This window comes from Pimephales promelas, chromosome 3 (assembly GCF_988280905.1).
Source record: "Pimephales promelas chromosome 3, fPimPro1.hap1.1, whole genome shotgun sequence".
In the NCBI taxonomy this organism is placed as follows: domain Eukaryota; kingdom Metazoa; phylum Chordata; class Actinopteri; order Cypriniformes; family Leuciscidae; genus Pimephales; species Pimephales promelas.
In genome coordinates this window covers 49,348,093-49,358,875 of record NC_142771.1, presented here as the reverse complement: position 1 = coordinate 49,358,875, position 10,783 = coordinate 49,348,093, and the positions used below count along the sequence as shown (strand labels likewise).

Genomic DNA, 10,783 nt, shown 5'->3' with positions numbered 1-10,783 from the left:
TGAAACTAATCCTTTTATGCTAGCACAGTGTTCTAGTCTCTCCTGATGAACATTTCCAATATCACTTGAGTCCAGAAAGCAGGATGAGACTGCTATTTTGATCATATCAACTCATTCCACTTGTAAACAACAGCACTACAGGTGGACAGTAGCACATGGCTACTTGCTTATGCTTTGTTTACATTTGGAAGGGGCGTGTTGGGTCCCTCCCCCTGTTTCTCCATTAATGCCCCTCATTGCCCTCCCTTCCTCCACAGAGAAGAATGGGCAGGATCCTTTTCGCAGGGGCCATGCTAATCTTCTCTGTATCGATCCAATTTTAGTATATGTGCTGCCTTAGCAAGCACGAGGCCAACTGTCCCGCTCAAGGAATATGTACCCCTCGGGTTCCAGCGAGCCATCACCAAGGTGGTAGGGCAAGCGAGCCATCTACTGAAAGAATGGGTTGGGTAGACTTATCTATGGTATCAAACTACAAGCTCTGAATGGGCTGTGTCCTCCAGGTTTTCGAGAAAGAAATGAGTTGGCGGAAAGCAGAAAACCGGATAATGAGGACAACCTTGACAACATTGAAGGGAAAAGATATCGCCTATGGGGTCAAACCCTGTTCCCTGTCGGCATCTGCTGAGAAAGGGAGTGGACACACTTTGCTGGAAAACTGAGAGTGCCCTATAGACATTGGAGATGCACCAGTTCTTGACACAAGAGATCAAGAATGAAAATACGTTGTGGCAAGAAGGTATGAATCAATTCCAGTGAAGGAGGCTTGATCACAGCTGCCAAAAATATGGAGCGCTTCACGGATTTGCGTGTCATCCTTTCGCAGGGGCCATGCTAATCTTCTCTGTATCGATCCAATTTTAGTATATGTGCTGCCTTAGCAAGCACGAGGCCAACTGTCCCGCTCAAGGAATATGTACCCCTCGGGTTCCAGCGAGCCATCACCAAGGTGGTAGGGCAAGCGAGCCATCTACTGAAAGAATGGGTTGGGTAGACTTATCTATGGTACCAAACTACAAGCTCTGAATGCGCTGTGTCCTCCAGGTTTTCGAGAAAGAAATGAGTTAGAGAAAGCAGAAAACCGGATAATGCGGACAACATTGAAGGGAAAAGATATCGCCTATGGGGTCAAACCCTGTTCCCTGTCGGCATCTGCTGAGAAAGGGAGTGGACACACTTTGCTGGAAAACTGAGAGTGCCCTATAGACATTGGAGATGCACCAGTTCTTGACACAAGAGATCAAGAATGAAAATACGTTGTGGCAAGAAGGTATGAATCAATTCCAGTGAAGGAGGCTTGATCACAGCTGCCAAAAATATGGAGCGCTTCACGGATTTGCGTGTCATCCTTTCGCAGGGGCCATGCTAATCTTCTCTGTATCGATCCAATTTTAGTATATGTGCTGCCTTAGCAAGCACGAGGCCAACTGTCCCGCTCAAGGAATATGTACCCCTCGGGTTCCAGCGAGCCATCACCAAGGTGGTAGGGCAAGCGAGCCAACTACTGAAAGAATGGGTTGGGTAGACTTATCTATGGTACCAAACTACAAGCTCTGAATGGGCTGTGTCCTCCAGGTTTTCGAGAAAGAAATGAGTTGGCGGAAAGCAGAAAACCGGATAATGCGGACAACCTTGACAACATTGAAGGGAAAAGATATCGCCTATGGGGTCAAACCCTGTTCCCTGTCGGCATCTGCTGAGAAAGGGAGTGGACACACTTTGCTGGAAAACTGAGAGTGCCCTATAGACATTGGAGATGCACCAGTTCTTGACACAAGAGATCAAGAATGAAAATACGTTGTGGCAAGAATGTATGAATCAATTCCAGTGAAGGAGGCTTGATCACAGCTGCCAAAAATATGGAGCGCTTCACGGATTTGCGTGTCATCCTTTCGCAGGGGCCATGCTAATCTTCTCTGTATCGATCCAATTTTAGTATATGTGCTGCCTTAGCAAGCACGAGGGCCAACTGCCCCACTCAAGGAATATGTACCCCTCGGGTTCCAGCGAGCCATCACCAAGGTGGTAGGGCAAGCGAGCCATCTACTGAAAGAATGGGTTGGGTAGACTTATCTATGGTACCAAACTACAAGCTCTGAATGCGCTGTGTCCTCCAGGTTTTCGAGAAAGAAATGAGTTAGAGAAAGCAGAAAACCGGATAATGCGGACAACCTTGACAACATTGAAGGGAAAAGATATCGCCTATGGGGTCAAACCCTGTTCCCTGTCGGCATCTGCTGAGAAAGGGAGTGGACACACTTTGCTGGAAAACTGAGAGTGCCCTATAGACATTGGAGATGCACCAGTTCTTGACACAAGAGATCAAGAATGAAAATACGTTGTGGCAAGAAGGTATGAATCAATTCCAGTGAAGGAGGCTTGATCACAGCTGCCAAAAATATGGAGCGCTTCACGGATTTGCGTGTCATCCTTTCGCAGGGGCCATGCTAATCTTCTCTGTATCGATCCAATTTTAGTATATGTGCTGCCTTAGCAAGCACGAGGCCAACTGTCCCGCTCAAGGAATATGTACCCCTCGGGTTCCAGCGAGCCATCACCAAGGTGGTAGGGCAAGCGAGCCAACTACTGAAAGAATGGGTTGGGTAGACTTATCTATGGTACCAAACTACAAGCTCTGAATGCGCCGTGTCCTCCAGGTTTTCGAGAAATAAATGAGTTGGCGGAAAGCAGAAAACCGGATAATGCGGACAACCTTGACAACATTGAAGGGAAAAGATATCGCCTATGGGGTCAAACCCTGTTCCCTGTCGGCATCTGCTGAGAAAGGGAGTGGACACACTTTGCTGGAAAACTGAGAGTGCCCTATAGACATTGGAGATGCACCAGTTCTTGACACAAGAGATCAAGAATGAAAATACGTTGTGGCAAGAAGGTATGAATCAATTCCAGTGAAGGAGGCTTGATCACAGCTGCCAAAAATATGGAGCGCTTCACGGATTTGCGTGTCATCCTTTCGCAGGGGCCATGCTAATCTTCTCTGTATCGATCCAATTTTAGTATATGTGCTGCCTTAGCAAGCACGAGGCCAACTGTCCCGCTCAAGGAATATGTACCCCTCGGGTTCCAGCGAGCCATCCCCAAGGTGGTAGGGCAAGCGAGCCAACTACTGAAAGAATGGGTTGGGTAGACTTATCTATGGTACCAAACTACAAGCTCTGAATGCGCCGTGTCCTCCAGGTTTTCGAGAAATAAATGAGTTGGCGGAAAGCAGAAAACCGGATAATGCGGACAACCTTGACAACATTGAAGGGAAAAGATATCGCCTATGGGGTCAAACCCTGTTCCCTGTCGGCATCTGCTGAGAAAGGGAGTGGACACACTATGCTAGAAAACTGAGAGTGCCCTATAGACATTGGAGATGCACCAGTTCTTGACACAAGAGATCAAGAATGAAACTAAATAGTGGTAGAAAGGTATGAATCAATTCCAGTGAAGGAGGCTTGATCACAGCTGCCAAAAATATGGAGCGCTTCACGGATTTGCGTGTCATCCTTTCGCAGGGGCCATGCTAATCTTCTCTGTATCGATCCAATTTTAGTATATGTGCTGCCTTAGCAAGCACGAGGCCAACTGTCCCGCTCAAGGAATATGTACCCCTCGGGTTCCAGCGAGCCATCACCAAGGTGGTAGGGCAAGCGAGCCAACTACTGAAAGAATGGGTTGGGTAGACTTATCTATGGTATCAAACTACAAGCTCTGAATGGGCTGTGTCCTCCAGGTTTTCGAGAAAGAAATGAGTTGGCGGAAAGCAGAAAACCGGATAATGCGGACAACCTTGACAACATTGAAGGGAAAAGATATCGCCTATGGGGTCAAACCCTGTTCCCTGTCGGCATCTGCTGAGAAAGGGAGTGGACACACTTTGCTGGAAAACTGAGAGTGCCCTATAGACATTGGAGATGCACCAGTTCTTGACACAAGAGATCAAGAATGAAAATACGTTGTGGCAAGAAGGTATGAATCCATTCCAGTGAAGGAGGCTTGATCACAGCTGCCAAAAATATGGAGCGCTTCACGGATTTGCGTGTCATCCTTTCGCAGGGGCCATGCTAATCTTCTCTGTATCGATCCAATTTTAGTATATGTGCTGCCTTAGCAAGCACAAGGCCAACTGTCTCGCTCAAGGAATATGTACCCCTCGGGTTCCAGCGAGCCATCACCAAGGTGGTAGGGCAAGCGAGCCATCTACTGAAAGAATGGGTTGGGTAGACTTATCTATGGTACCAAACTACAAGCTCTGAATGCGCTGTGTCCTCCAGGTTTTCGAGAAATAAATGAGTTAGAGAAAGCAGAAAACCGGATAATGCGGACAACCTTGACAACATTGAAGGGAAAAGATATCGCCTATGGGGTCAAACCCTGTTCCCTGTCGGCATCTGCTGAGAAAGGGAGTGGACACACTATGCTAGAAAACTGAGAGTGCCCTATAGACATTGGAGATGCACCAGTTCTTGACACAAGAGATCAAGAATGAAACTAAATAGTGGTAGAAAGGTATGAATCAATTCCAGTGAAGGAGGCTTGATCACAGCTGCCAAAAATATGGAGCGCTTCACGGATTTGCGTGTCATCCTTTCGCAGGGGCCATGCTAATCTTCTCTGTATCGATCCAATTTTAGTATATGTGCTGCCTTAGCAAGCACGAGGCCAACTGTCCCGCTCAAGGAATATGTACCCCTCGGGTTCCAGCGAGCCATCACCAAGGTGGTAGGGCAAGCGAGCCATCTACTGAAAGAATGGGTTGGGTAGACTTATCTATGGTATCAAACTACAAGCTCTGAATGGGCTGTGTCCTCCAGGTTTTCGAGAAAGAAATGAGTTGGCGGAAAGCAGAAAACCGGATAATGAGGACAACCTTGACAACATTGAAGGGAAAAGATATCGCCTATGGGGTCAAACCCTGTTCCCTGTCGGCATCTGCTGAGAAAGGGAGTGGACACACTTTGCTGGAAAACTGAGAGTGCCCTATAGACATTGGAGATGCACCAGTTCTTGACACAAGAGATCAAGAATGAAAATACGTTGTGGCAAGAAGGTATGAATCAATTCCAGTGAAGGAGGCTTGATCACAGCTGCCAAAAATATGGAGCGCTTCACGGATTTGCGTGTCATCCTTTCGCAGGGGCCATGCTAATCTTCTCTGTATCGATCCAATTTTAGTATATGTGCTGCCTTAGCAAGCACGAGGCCAACTGTCCCGCTCAAGGAATATGTACCCCTCGGGTTCCAGCGAGCCATCACCAAGGTGGTAGGGCAAGCGAGCCATCTACTGAAAGAATGGGTTGGGTAGACTTATCTATGGTACCAAACTACAAGCTCTGAATGCGCTGTGTCCTCCAGGTTTTCGAGAAAGAAATGAGTTAGAGAAAGCAGAAAACCGGATAATGCGGACAACATTGAAGGGAAAAGATATCGCCTATGGGGTCAAACCCTGTTCCCTGTCGGCATCTGCTGAGAAAGGGAGTGGACACACTTTGCTGGAAAACTGAGAGTGCCCTATAGACATTGGAGATGCACCAGTTCTTGACACAAGAGATCAAGAATGAAAATACGTTGTGGCAAGAAGGTATGAATCAATTCCAGTGAAGGAGGCTTGATCACAGCTGCCAAAAATATGGAGCGCTTCACGGATTTGCGTGTCATCCTTTCGCAGGGGCCATGCTAATCTTCTCTGTATCGATCCAATTTTAGTATATGTGCTGCCTTAGCAAGCACGAGGCCAACTGTCCCGCTCAAGGAATATGTACCCCTCGGGTTCCAGCGAGCCATCACCAAGGTGGTAGGGCAAGCGAGCCAACTACTGAAAGAATGGGTTGGGTAGACTTATCTATGGTACCAAACTACAAGCTCTGAATGCGCCGTGTCCTCCAGGTTTTCGAGAAATAAATGAGTTGGCGGAAAGCAGAAAACCGGATAATGCGGACAACCTTGACAACATTGAAGGGAAAAGATATCGCCTATGGGGTCAAACCCTGTTCCCTGTCGGCATCTGCTGAGAAAGGGAGTGGACACACTATGCTAGAAAACTGAGAGTGCCCTATAGACATTGGAGATGCACCAGTTCTTGACACAAGAGATCAAGAATGAAACTAAATAGTGGTAGAAAGGTATGAATCAATTCCAGTGAAGGAGGCTTGATCACAGCTGCCAAAAATATGGAGCGCTTCACGGATTTGCGTGTCATCCTTTCGCAGGGGCCATGCTAATCTTCTCTGTATCGATCCAATTTTAGTATATGTGCTGCCTTAGCAAGCACGAGGCCAACTGTCCCGCTCAAGGAATATGTACCCCTCGGGTTCCAGCGAGCCATCACCAAGGTGGTAGGGCAAGCGAGCCAACTACTGAAAGAATGGGTTGGGTAGACTTATCTATGGTATCAAACTACAAGCTCTGAATGGGCTGTGTCCTCCAGGTTTTCGAGAAAGAAATGAGTTGGCGGAAAGCAGAAAACCGGATAATGCGGACAACCTTGACAACATTGAAGGGAAAAGATATCGCCTATGGGGTCAAACCCTGTTCCCTGTCGGCATCTGCTGAGAAAGGGAGTGGACACACTTTGCTGGAAAACTGAGAGTGCCCTATAGACATTGGAGATGCACCAGTTCTTGACACAAGAGATCAAGAATGAAAATACGTTGTGGCAAGAAGGTATGAATCCATTCCAGTGAAGGAGGCTTGATCACAGCTGCCAAAAATATGGAGCGCTTCACGGATTTGCGTGTCATCCTTTCGCAGGGGCCATGCTAATCTTCTCTGTATCGATCCAATTTTAGTATATGTGCTGCCTTAGCAAGCACAAGGCCAACTGTCTCGCTCAAGGAATATGTACCCCTCGGGTTCCAGCGAGCCATCACCAAGGTGGTAGGGCAAGCGAGCCATCTACTGAAAGAATGGGTTGGGTAGACTTATCTATGGTACCAAACTACAAGCTCTGAATGCGCTGTGTCCTCCAGGTTTTCGAGAAATAAATGAGTTAGAGAAAGCAGAAAACCGGATAATGCGGACAACCTTGACAACATTGAAGGGAAAAGATATCGCCTATGGGGTCAAACCCTGTTCCCTGTCGGCATCTGCTGAGAAAGGGAGTGGACACACTATGCTAGAAAACTGAGAGTGCCCTATAGACATTGGAGATGCACCAGTTCTTGACACAAGAGATCAAGAATGAAACTAAATAGTGGTAGAAAGGTATGAATCAATTCCAGTGAAGGAGGCTTGATCACAGCTGCCAAAAATATGGAGCGCTTCACGGATTTGCGTGTCATCCTTTCGCAGGGGCCATGCTAATCTTCTCTGTAGCGATCCAATTTTAGTATATGTGCTGCCTTAGCAAGCACGAGGCCAACTGTCCCGCTCAAGGAATATGTACCCCTCGGGTTCCAGCGAGCCATCACCAAGGTGGTAGGGCAAGCGAGCCATCTACTGAAAGAATGGGTTGGGTAGACTTATCTATGGTATCAAACTACAAGCTCTGAATGGGCTGTGTCCTCCAGGTTTTCGAGAAAGAAATGAGTTGGCGGAAAGCAGAAAACCGGATAATGAGGACAACCTTGACAACATTGAAGGGAAAAGATATCGCCTATGGGGTCAAACCCTGTTCCCTGTCGGCATCTGCTGAGAAAGGGAGTGGACACACTTTGCTGGAAAACTGAGAGTGCCCTATAGACATTGGAGATGCACCAGTTCTTGACACAAGAGATCAAGAATGAAAATACGTTGTGGCAAGAAGGTATGAATCAATTCCAGTGAAGGAGGCTTGATCACAGCTGCCAAAAATATGGAGCGCTTCACGGATTTGCGTGTCATCCTTTCGCAGGGGCCATGCTAATCTTCTCTGTATCGATCCAATTTTAGTATATGTGCTGCCTTAGCAAGCACGAGGCCAACTGTCCCGCTCAAGGAATATGTACCCCTCGGGTTCCAGCGAGCCATCACCAAGGTGGTAGGGCAAGCGAGCCATCTACTGAAAGAATGGGTTGGGTAGACTTATCTATGGTACCAAACTACAAGCTCTGAATGCGCTGTGTCCTCCAGGTTTTCGAGAAAGAAATGAGTTAGAGAAAGCAGAAAACCGGATAATGCGGACAACATTGAAGGGAAAAGATATCGCCTATGGGGTCAAACCCTGTTCCCTGTCGGCATCTGCTGAGAAAGGGAGTGGACACACTTTGCTGGAAAACTGAGAGTGCCCTATAGACATTGGAGATGCACCAGTTCTTGACACAAGAGATCAAGAATGAAAATACGTTGTGGCAAGAAGGTATGAATCAATTCCAGTGAAGGAGGCTTGATCACAGCTGCCAAAAATATGGAGCGCTTCACGGATTTGCGTGTCATCCTTTCGCAGGGGCCATGCTAATCTTCTCTGTATCGATCCAATTTTAGTATATGTGCTGCCTTAGCAAGCACGAGGCCAACTGTCCCGCTCAAGGAATATGTACCCCTCGGGTTCCAGCGAGCCATCACCAAGGTGGTAGGGCAAGCGAGCCAACTACTGAAAGAATGGGTTGGGTAGACTTATCTATGGTACCAAACTACAAGCTCTGAATGCGCTGTGTCCTCCAGGTTTTCGAGAAATAAATGAGTTGGCGGAAAGCAGAAAACCGGATAATGCGGACAACCTTGACAACATTGAAGGGAAAAGATATCGCCTATGGGGTCAAACCCTGTTCCCTGTCGGCATCTGCTGAGAAAGGGAGTGGACACACTATGCTAGAAAACTGAGAGTGCCCTATAGACATTGGAGATGCACCAGTTCTTGACACAAGAGATCAAGAATGAAACTAAATAGTGGTAGAAAGGTATGAATCAATTCCAGTGAAGGAGGCTTGATCACAGCTGCCAAAAATATGGAGCGCTTCACGGATTTGCGTGTCATCCTTTCGCAGGGGCCATGCTAATCTTCTCTGTATCGATCCAATTTTAGTATATGTGCTGCCTTAGCAAGCACTAGGCCAACTGTCCCGCTCAAGGAATATGTACCCCTCGGGTTCCAGCGAGCCATCACCAAGGTGGTAGGGCAAGCGAGCCAACTACTGAAAGAATGGGTTGGGTAGACTTATCTATGGTACCAAACTACAAGCTCTGAATGGGCTGTGTCCTCCAGGTTTTCGAGAAAGAAATGAGTTGGCGGAAAGCAGAAAACCGGATAATGCGGACAACCTTGACAACATTGAAGGGAAAAGATATCGCCTATGGGGTCAAACCCTGTTCCCTGTCGGCATCTGCTGAGAAAGGGAGTGGACACACTTTGCTGGAAAACTGAGAGTGCCCTATAGACATTGGAGATGCACCAGTTCTTGACACAAGAGATCAAGAATGAAAATACGTTGTGGCAAGAATGTATGAATCAATTCCAGTGAAGGAGGCTTGATCACAGCTGCCAAAAATATGGAGCGCTTCACGGATTTGCGTGTCATCCTTTCGCAGGGGCCATGCTAATCTTCTCTGTATCGATCCAATTTTAGTATATGTGCTGCCTTAGCAAGCACGAGGCCAACTGCCCCACTCAAGGAATATGTACCCCTCGGGTTCCAGCGAGCCATCACCAAGGTGGTAGGGCAAGCGAGCCATCTACTGAAAGAATGGGTTGGGTAGACTTATCTATGGTACCAAAGTACAAGCTCTGAATGCGCTGTGTCCTCCAGGTTTTCGAGAAAGAAATGAGTTAGAGAAAGCAGAAAACCGGATAATGCGGACAACCTTGACAACATTGAAGGGAAAAGATATCGCCTATGGGGTCAAACCCTGTTCCCTGTCGGCATCTGCTGAGAAAGGGAGTGGACACACTTTGCTGGAAAACTGAGAGTGCCCTATAGACATTGGAGATGCACCAGTTCTTGACACAAGAGATCAAGAATGAAAATACGTTGTGGCAAGAAGGTATGAATCAATTCCAGTGAAGGAGGCTTGATCACAGCTGCCAAAAATATGGAGCGCTTCACGGATTTGCGTGTCATCCTTTCGCAGGGGCCATGCTAATCTTCTCTGTATCGATCCAATTTTAGTATATGTGCTGCCTTAGCAAGCACGAGGCCAACTGTCCCGCTCAAGGAATATGTACCCCTCGGGTTCCAGCGAGCCATCACCAAGGTGGTAGGGCAAGCGAGCCAACTACTGAAAGAATGGGTTGGGTAGACTTATCTATGGTACCAAACTACAAGCTCTGAATGCGCCGTGTCCTCCAGGTTTTCGAGAAATAAATGAGTTGGCGGAAAGCAGAAAACCGGATAATGCGGACAACCTTGACAACATTGAAGGGAAAAGATATCGCCTATGGGGTCAAACCCTGTTCCCTGTCGGCATCTGCTGAGAAAGGGAGTGGACACACTATGCTAGAAAACTGAGAGTGCCCTATAGACATTGGAGATGCACCAGTTCTTGACACAAGAGATCAAGAATGAAACTAAATAGTGGTAGAAAGGTATGAATCAATTCCAGTGAAGGAGGCTTGATCACAGCTGCCAAAAATATGGAGCGCTTCACGGATTTGCGTGTCATCCTTTCGCAGGGGCCATGCTAATCTTCTCTGTATCGATCCAATTTTAGTATATGTGCTGCCTTAGCAAGCACGAGGCCAACTGTCCCGCTCAAGGAATATGTACCCCTCGGGTTCCAGCGAGCCATCACCAAGGTGGTAGGGCAAGCGAGCCATCTACTGAAAGAATGGGTTGGGTAGACTTATCTATGGTATCAAACTACAAGCTCTGAATGGGCTGTGTCCTCCAGGTTTTCGAGAAAGAAATGAGTTGGCGGAAAGCAG

General features: G+C 47.4%; 19 non-coding genes and 1 pseudogene across 19 annotated transcripts; all 20 read right to left on the bottom strand.

Annotated features, from left to right (window-relative positions):
• Positions 1-272: 272 nt before the first annotated feature.
• Positions 273-347, bottom strand: LOC148995629 (U6 spliceosomal RNA; annotated as a pseudogene).
• Positions 348-781: 434 nt separating this feature from the next.
• On the bottom strand, positions 782-888 carry LOC148995628 (U6 spliceosomal RNA). Its single transcript, XR_016164559.1, has one exon. It is a non-coding gene; the product is annotated as a U6 spliceosomal RNA (small nuclear RNA).
• Positions 889-1,312: 424 nt separating this feature from the next.
• On the bottom strand, positions 1,313-1,419 carry LOC148995627 (U6 spliceosomal RNA). Its single transcript, XR_016164547.1, has one exon. It is a non-coding gene; the product is annotated as a U6 spliceosomal RNA (small nuclear RNA).
• A 434-nt stretch (positions 1,420-1,853) lies between these two features.
• On the bottom strand, positions 1,854-1,960 carry LOC148995626 (U6 spliceosomal RNA). The gene has a single exon (XR_016164536.1). It is a non-coding gene; the product is annotated as a U6 spliceosomal RNA (small nuclear RNA).
• Positions 1,961-2,394: 434 nt separating this feature from the next.
• LOC148995625 (U6 spliceosomal RNA) lies at positions 2,395-2,501 on the bottom strand. The gene has a single exon (XR_016164525.1). It is a non-coding gene; the product is annotated as a U6 spliceosomal RNA (small nuclear RNA).
• A 434-nt stretch (positions 2,502-2,935) lies between these two features.
• Positions 2,936-3,042, bottom strand: LOC148995624 (U6 spliceosomal RNA). The gene has a single exon (XR_016164514.1). It is a non-coding gene; the product is annotated as a U6 spliceosomal RNA (small nuclear RNA).
• A 434-nt stretch (positions 3,043-3,476) lies between these two features.
• LOC148995623 (U6 spliceosomal RNA) lies at positions 3,477-3,583 on the bottom strand. The gene has a single exon (XR_016164504.1). It is a non-coding gene; the product is annotated as a U6 spliceosomal RNA (small nuclear RNA).
• Positions 3,584-4,017: 434 nt separating this feature from the next.
• Positions 4,018-4,124, bottom strand: LOC148995622 (U6 spliceosomal RNA). Its single transcript, XR_016164493.1, has one exon. It is a non-coding gene; the product is annotated as a U6 spliceosomal RNA (small nuclear RNA).
• A 433-nt stretch (positions 4,125-4,557) lies between these two features.
• On the bottom strand, positions 4,558-4,664 carry LOC148995621 (U6 spliceosomal RNA). The gene has a single exon (XR_016164482.1). It is a non-coding gene; the product is annotated as a U6 spliceosomal RNA (small nuclear RNA).
• Positions 4,665-5,098: 434 nt separating this feature from the next.
• LOC148995620 (U6 spliceosomal RNA) lies at positions 5,099-5,205 on the bottom strand. The gene has a single exon (XR_016164471.1). It is a non-coding gene; the product is annotated as a U6 spliceosomal RNA (small nuclear RNA).
• A 424-nt stretch (positions 5,206-5,629) lies between these two features.
• On the bottom strand, positions 5,630-5,736 carry LOC148995619 (U6 spliceosomal RNA). The gene has a single exon (XR_016164459.1). It is a non-coding gene; the product is annotated as a U6 spliceosomal RNA (small nuclear RNA).
• Positions 5,737-6,170: 434 nt separating this feature from the next.
• On the bottom strand, positions 6,171-6,277 carry LOC148995618 (U6 spliceosomal RNA). The gene has a single exon (XR_016164448.1). It is a non-coding gene; the product is annotated as a U6 spliceosomal RNA (small nuclear RNA).
• Positions 6,278-6,711: 434 nt separating this feature from the next.
• LOC148995617 (U6 spliceosomal RNA) lies at positions 6,712-6,818 on the bottom strand. The gene has a single exon (XR_016164436.1). It is a non-coding gene; the product is annotated as a U6 spliceosomal RNA (small nuclear RNA).
• Positions 6,819-7,251: 433 nt separating this feature from the next.
• Positions 7,252-7,358, bottom strand: LOC148995616 (U6 spliceosomal RNA). The gene has a single exon (XR_016165236.1). It is a non-coding gene; the product is annotated as a U6 spliceosomal RNA (small nuclear RNA).
• Positions 7,359-7,792: 434 nt separating this feature from the next.
• Positions 7,793-7,899, bottom strand: LOC148995615 (U6 spliceosomal RNA). Its single transcript, XR_016164425.1, has one exon. It is a non-coding gene; the product is annotated as a U6 spliceosomal RNA (small nuclear RNA).
• Positions 7,900-8,323: 424 nt separating this feature from the next.
• Positions 8,324-8,430, bottom strand: LOC148995614 (U6 spliceosomal RNA). The gene has a single exon (XR_016164414.1). It is a non-coding gene; the product is annotated as a U6 spliceosomal RNA (small nuclear RNA).
• Positions 8,431-8,864: 434 nt separating this feature from the next.
• LOC148995613 (U6 spliceosomal RNA) lies at positions 8,865-8,971 on the bottom strand. Its single transcript, XR_016164403.1, has one exon. It is a non-coding gene; the product is annotated as a U6 spliceosomal RNA (small nuclear RNA).
• A 434-nt stretch (positions 8,972-9,405) lies between these two features.
• On the bottom strand, positions 9,406-9,512 carry LOC148995612 (U6 spliceosomal RNA). Its single transcript, XR_016164392.1, has one exon. It is a non-coding gene; the product is annotated as a U6 spliceosomal RNA (small nuclear RNA).
• Positions 9,513-9,945: 433 nt separating this feature from the next.
• LOC148995611 (U6 spliceosomal RNA) lies at positions 9,946-10,052 on the bottom strand. The gene has a single exon (XR_016164381.1). It is a non-coding gene; the product is annotated as a U6 spliceosomal RNA (small nuclear RNA).
• Positions 10,053-10,486: 434 nt separating this feature from the next.
• Positions 10,487-10,593, bottom strand: LOC148995610 (U6 spliceosomal RNA). Its single transcript, XR_016164370.1, has one exon. It is a non-coding gene; the product is annotated as a U6 spliceosomal RNA (small nuclear RNA).
• Between the last annotated feature and the right edge of the window lie 190 nt (positions 10,594-10,783).